At 39.1% G+C, this 7,302-nt stretch overlaps 1 long non-coding RNA gene across 1 annotated transcript; it reads right to left on the minus strand.

Annotated features, from left to right (window-relative positions):
• Nucleotides 1–3,032: 3,032 nt before the first annotated feature.
• Nucleotides 3,033–6,886, minus strand: LOC121865079. Its single transcript, XR_006088718.1, has 2 exons — nt 6,524–6,886; nt 3,033–3,534 (listed from the first exon to the last, which is right to left on the minus strand). It is a non-coding gene; the product is annotated as an uncharacterized LOC121865079 (long non-coding RNA).
• Between the last annotated feature and the right edge of the window lie 416 nt (nt 6,887–7,302).

Raw genomic sequence — 7,302 nt, forward strand, 5'->3', positions numbered from 1 at the left:
GCTGTGCGCCTTGCAGACGTCGATCTCCTCTGACAAACTCTTCAAGCGTACAAAAAAGTCGTCAAAGGATTCGTTCTCCGCCTGCTTGCAGCTGGTGAAGGCATGGTGACGCAAAGCCTCGTTGTTCCGACCCTTAACATGCTCCTGTAAAAGGTCGAGCACATCCGTCACTGAAGATGTAGAATCGGGAGGCACTTGCAACGTGTGCTCCAAAACTCTCTGGGTCTCTAGCGACAAACACATCCGCAGTTGGATGAGCTGTTTGTTTGGAGGCATGCTGTCAAGGTCCACCATCGTGGAGTAATCTGTCCAACGCCGCCTCCACTCACGAAAAAGCTGAAACGTGACGTCTGGTGAGAGGGCGGGTGGGGGTTGAACAGATGCCTTGGGAGCTGTTTGTTTGGAGGCAAGAGTACCTGGAGGACGCTGGTGTGATGGAGGAGGGAGTGTACTGCCGCCTTGAAGCGCGCTACCTGCGAGTGAGGGAGGGTGGGTTAGCGCCAGGGTCGCCAATAGTGCCTCAAAACGCAACTTTTCCTCCTCTCTTCGTGTCTCCTCCCTCTGAAGTTCCATCTCTCTGCGTCTCTCGTCCCGGTCGTCCATCCACCTCAGAATTGTGGCAATGTCCGTCACAGGAAGTGGAGGATGAGAGTCTGCGCCTGGTGGAGGGGAAGGTGGTGGGGAGTCGTGTCTCCCATCTTGACGTTGTCCCTTCTTACCTCCCATCTTTGTGTGTGCGTGGACTGCACTGTTTAGTATATAAAGTGGCGCCTCAACAGCTCGAACCACATATATATGACATAAACAGCGCAGAAATCACGCATATGGTCCACTGTTCTGTCCGTGAGCGAGTGCGTGCGTGCGTGCGTGTGTGTGTGTGTGTGTGTGTATGTGTGTGTGTGTGTGTGTGTGTGTGTCTGAGAGAGTGGAGCGTGGTGGCCTTAATGCCGGTGGCTGGAGACGCGGCGGGAGTGAGACAGAACGTCAGTGTCTCCCGGGATGTCACACGAGAAGGGTGTACGCCTGCGTGCTCCGTGGGTACCACAAAAAAACGGGCCAATGCTCAACTCTCAGCTCTAGACACACACTAATACACTGACACTAACACTGCCACCGTCACTAAAACGCACTGTGACGGCCCAACACTGCACATCGCGGCGAAACACAGCGCAACACAACACAACACACTATGAGTCGACGCGCATGACGCGCATCACAGGCAGACGTAACTGTCTCGGCACCGTTCACACACTTTGTAAGTCCACAGATCCTAGGCACTGCGCCATGGTTGTTACAAGTTCCCCAAAGAATGCAGTGATGGGTAGGGAAACACTGTGTAACACTGAAGTCCGTTTATTATGGATGATAGAAATACAAGTGGTGACTCGCGTGTGCCATGCACGGCTCACACAGTCAGACTGAGGCTGCCTTGCCATATGGCAGCCTTGGGGCAATGGTGCCACATAACGTGCAGTGTTGCCACGTGATGATATATATAAATGCTACTCGGCACAGTAGCTTATATACAGGGTAGCTACTCGGCACAGTAGCTTATATACATAACCTACACTTACAGTGATTTATTTGCATATATACATATGCATATATTTGCATACACATACCTACATATATATATATATATATATATATATATATATATATATATATATATATATATATATATATATATATATATATATATATATATATATATATATATATATATATATATATATACATAGATCAGATTCATGTGGGTATGAAGTGAACTGCCTCCATTTGGGGCATGAGAGAGTGGTAGTGAGTGAGCCTTGTTTACTGAATCAGCTGACCCTGGCTCGATCCCTGTGATAGATCCAACATGGTAGATCACTTGGTGAATAATTTGATGATTAACTTAGTGTTATTCATTGAGGTGTATTTATATAAAGCAAGGGTGCTGTTAGATCTGGATGGAAATTGTTTTTTGAATCCAGCCAGCAGTTCACACCTCTATAGACTGCTTAGTCAACGGGAAAGGCCAAAAGGTAGCAGTATGGGTGAAGAAAAATAATTGGTCAAATGCACTCACTGTGAGTGCATTATTTTTTTGCTCCTGTGAGAACTTTTATCTTTGAACAAAATTGTAAAATAAACTTATATTTTGTTCTTACCTATTTTGTACTCACTAATTTACTATTCAGCGCCGAGACCTTTCAGCGCCTGTGCGTTCCGTTCAACTCAGAAGCTATCTGTCTTTCATTAACGTGGTATAACACTGTATACTACACTTGATTTATATTATGTTGTATTCAACTTATTAATAGGTTAGGTTAGGTTAGGTTAGGTTATTGATTTGGTGGCGCTGAAACGGTGGCGCTGAATAGTCTGGCACTGAAATGGGCTGGCGCTGAAACGGCGGTGCTGAAACATCGGCGCTGGAATGGCGGCGCTGAATCGTACCCTACCCGTAATTCAATGATGAACTTTTCTTGAGTCGTTCTTGTCATAATCAATTTCATTGTTGTTATTTTCCTATTTAATACCCGTTTGACTGTTGTATTTTCTTAGAAGAATTGTGTTAAAACGAAATTTTCTTTTCAATAGTTTATTAATTATGAGTTTTATAAGTAATTCATTGCATAATCTTATTATTGGTGTTTATAACACATTTCTTATATCAAATCTATACATAAATTAATAACTTTTCATTGAAAAAAATGCCTGGAGACCATTTCACACAATTTCAGTTAAAAGTATGTGTGAAAATCATTTAGGCAGACAATGGTTTACAAGGAAAAGTTGGGTAGATGCTTATATAAGTTTTGAATACAGTATATGCTACCTTCTCTCCCTTCTCTTTTGTTCTCATTCGGTCTGTTTCCTTTTTCCTGCTCCAGAAGTTACTCATGTTGCTACAGCAGTGGAGTAAAACCGTTTCTTCAACTCTTTACAGTGTGTTCAGGTGACAGTAAACAAACTAACATAACAAAACGGGTCTCTTACGGGTCCAATGAGGGAATAAGTGTCGGTATAAGAGGCAATTATATCAGTTATAGCATAGCAAGTTTATTATCAAGCTCTGAACACAAAGATAAACATTATTAATATATCTAGATAAGGAAATAAACAAGACAATACACTTCAAGAGTAGGCAGATGCCAGATGTACATGCTAATGACACAAGTCTCAAGTTAAATTAGATTTTACTAATATTCTTCATCATTACTTAAAATGTGCATAATCAAGAAAATAAAGATTGTGGCAGAATTCAAATAACCTCAAAAAAACATTTCACAAGCAAAGCATGTTTTCTAGTTGCATGTCAAAACAGAAGTTTCGTCGATGATCGCCAAAAACATTTGAGGGTGTTTTTGTCGCATAGGTCATGGTGGCGTCCGTCAGGTCTGGCTGCCGTTGTGGACTAGCCGTAAGTCTGTATTAACCGGCAACAGACATCACTGCCGAAGCATAATCCGCCATGTACTGTATTTACGTAATTACAATCACTTAAACAGATCCCGCCGAGTTGTGAGCAGCGTCTATCTCTGCTTCCTGTGGGAGACGAAAGGAGGGCGTTAGAAGTAGATAGGAAAACCACTAACCCAGTTATTTCACTTTTGTCGTGGGAGAATATGGGTGAGGGGAGAAAGAAGCCACGTTTAAAACATCTCCTTGTTGATACTTCGTGCGAGGATGTTCATGTAACACTGGTACACGGTACTAAGGTGTTCATGTAACACTGGTACACGGCACTAAGGTGCTCATGTAACACTGGTACACGGTACTAAGGTGTTCATGTAACACCGGTACACGGTACTAAGGTGTTCATGTAACACTGGTACACGGCACTAAGGTGCTCATGTAACACTGGTACACGGTACTAAGGTGTTCATGTAACACCGGTACACGGTACTAAGGTGTTCATGTAACACTGGTACACGGCACTAAGGTGTTCATGTAACACTGGTACACGGTACTAAGGTGTTCATGTAACACTGGTACACGGTACTAAGGTGTTCATGCAACACTGGTACACTATACTATGGTGTTCATGTAACACTGGTACATGGCACTAAGGTGTTCATTTAACACTGGTACACGGTACTAAGGTGTTCATGTAACACTGGTATACGGTACATAAGTGTTCATGTAACACTGCACATTTATACTAAGGTGTTCATGTAACACTGGTATACGGTACTAAGGTACCATTTAACACTGGTACATGGTACTAGTGTTCTATGTAACACTGGTATACGGTATTGTTATATATATATATATATATATATATATATATATATATATATATATATATATATATATATATATATATATGTATATATATATATATATATATATTGTTAAGTATATTATGGTTGTTCTAGATTTCTTCACGTAGAACTGAGAATTTATTTGAATATTAAATCCTTATATATTGTTAAAACTCAATATACTAGATTTGGAGTCAAATAGATTATAAATTTAAGAAAAAAACATCACAAATATATGACAAGGACTTCAAAATGTATATTAATTATGTATGTGTGTATGTTTGCATGTATGTATGAACAGGTATGTATGTATGTATGTATATCTATATATGTGTATGTATATATGTATATGTATGTATATGTATGTATGTATGTATGTATGTATGCATGCCGTATACATAACCACAAGGAAAGAAGAAAACACGAAGTTCCCACGCGCTTTCGTGTAATTCACATCTTCAGGGGTGAGTACAGGCTAAGAAGAAATACAAAACAAGGTATATATATACAGAGGAGGGTGAGATTAAGTCCACAATGGTCAGGTATTAGGTAATGACCCTACTAATCCTCAAAAAGCACCACAGGAGTTTGTAGTCAGGTCAGAGGGTAAGCTGACCCAACCTTCTCAACTGGTTACAAATCTTCTTAATTACGAAATTATCTAGTTTGTATATCCCATTACTCAAATTCATTTTGACAGATTCGGTATGTTTAATGAGACTAGATTCTATAATGTTCATTCTGTCAATTGAATTACAAGGTAATATTGAGGAGGCATTATCCCAGTCAATGCAATGCTTATTATCCCTCAAATGAACAAACAGGGCATTGGATAATGTCATGGGTTGCGTTGGGCCTCCTGCACAACCCATCCCAAATGTTTGTTTACGGTAGAGATAAGGTAACCGGCCAGCCATAACTGGGACATGTTTTCAATTAGTGGCATGTTAGCCAGCCGATAGGGGGGCAGGCTAGTGAGACAGTGGTGTACTGTTCATCACTTCACGCCTCAAAAAAAAACAATTTAGCCAGTGGGCTTTAGACCTTGGGTTAGAGAAGACCTCCTGCTCCGCGGACTTAAGAACATGGACCATACAGTCCTACCAGTGCTACGAGTCTGTGTGTGCAAATCCCCGAGATTTTTGTTAAGTCCAGCGACAAGTTAACACATCCTGTAAAGGAAGTGATCAATGGTGAGGGCCTGTTTGCTACAAGAGCACTCCAGGCCGGCCTAATAGATCTAAAACAATTAATTCTCCAGGTTCACAAACTCTCCCTTATAACTTACGGTACTGTGGCGTGAATGTGAGTGACTGACCTATCCATGCAAATTATAAGTCCAGTGTATGGAATTGTGCCAAATAAACGTAAGTGCAATCATCTGCCCGTATCTGTGATCCCTCTATTATTATTATTACCAAGGGTACTGACTGATTGGTTATGACAAAGTATAGCCAATAACTTAGATGGATGTTGGAAGTTAGTGGAATTCATTAAATCATCATTTATCAAGTACACAACGCATTGAATGCCGGAAGCAGAGCTAAATTCTACGTAGTGATACACCATAATCTCTTGGGTGAATAACCAGTGTGAAGGTATCCGAGTTCTACCGTAAGAAAACCACTTTCCTGTATGTAAAACGCAACAGATTCCTGGCCTGTTAGGACAGGCCAGGAATCCAATTACACGAAAGTGCTTGGGAACTTCGTGCTTTCTTCTTTCCTTGTGGTTATCAGCATATACCTGGATCACGCACACCCACAGTGACTTACCTGCATATGTATGTATGTATGTATGTATTTATGTACAGGGGTATTTATGTATGTATGTATGTATGTATGTATGTATGCATTTAAAACTTTGCATTTTCGGAAAACCGTTATTAAAAACAAACTCGTAATAACATTATGTCAGTCTTAATGCAATATCTAAGTATCGGAAGAGGAGTTCAATACATTTTCTTGCAATGTGTGAAAGAGATTACTTTAAAATTAATTAAAAAAAGATGAAAGAATAAAATTTGGAAAATTTCGTAGTGAGAAAGGTTTGCTTAAAACTGATATTAAGAACAAGTTTCTCTTCCTTTATCATTTATATCATCATAATTTTTGTCAATCTTCAAGCATCATGATGACTCACCAAACTCTAGACGTCTAGAGTGACTCATCAACACTGAAATGACGTATCAAGCACAAGGGTGCCTTGCCAAGCACCTGGGTAACTCAGCAAACACTACACTAAGATAAAATATAATTATGGTGACTTACCATTGACAACTGAAACGGCCAAGATCACCAGCACCAGCAGGAATACGATGCTCTTGGTATTCATTGTTCACCAGCCTGTTGGGAGGAAACTTTCACTCACAGAACACGATGTACATTCGTCTGACCTGTATAACGAGCTTTTATATTTTAACTGTACAAAAAAAACGTCTAGTGGAGGACTTTTCTTATTACTAAGGTCAAGAGAACCCCATTTTGGGATTCTAGTGAGGAGGGTGGTAGAAATGGCGAGGAAAGTATAGGGATCGAAATTGCATATTGTAGTATGTTGGTATATATTTAAATTTCATCGTCTCTCGCTTTTCTTTGTTTCATATTTGGCATGACTTATTATTTTATTTACCCCTTGTGTATATATATACACACACATATATATATATATATATATATATATATATATATATATATATATATATATATATATATATATATATATATATATATATATATATATATATATATATATATATATATATATATATATATATATATATATATATATATATATATATATATATATATATATCATCTTAACTATGATTCAGTGCCGACTCTAAAGGTGTTGCACAAGGAATATAAATGAAGACTTTAATTACATTACTCTGTGTTTGATTCACTATTAATTTATTTCATCTACTAGATAATTATATATATATATATATATATATATAAAACAAAGAAGTATGTGTGTTTGTGTCCGCACGTGAATCTCGGAACCTACTGTACTTTACCGATCTGTTATATGTAGTGATGATGGGTGG

This window comes from Homarus americanus, unplaced genomic scaffold, assembly GCF_018991925.1.
Source record: "Homarus americanus isolate GMGI-L3 unplaced genomic scaffold, GMGI_Hamer_2.0 scaffold2539, whole genome shotgun sequence".
In the NCBI taxonomy this organism is placed as follows: domain Eukaryota; kingdom Metazoa; phylum Arthropoda; class Malacostraca; order Decapoda; family Nephropidae; genus Homarus; species Homarus americanus.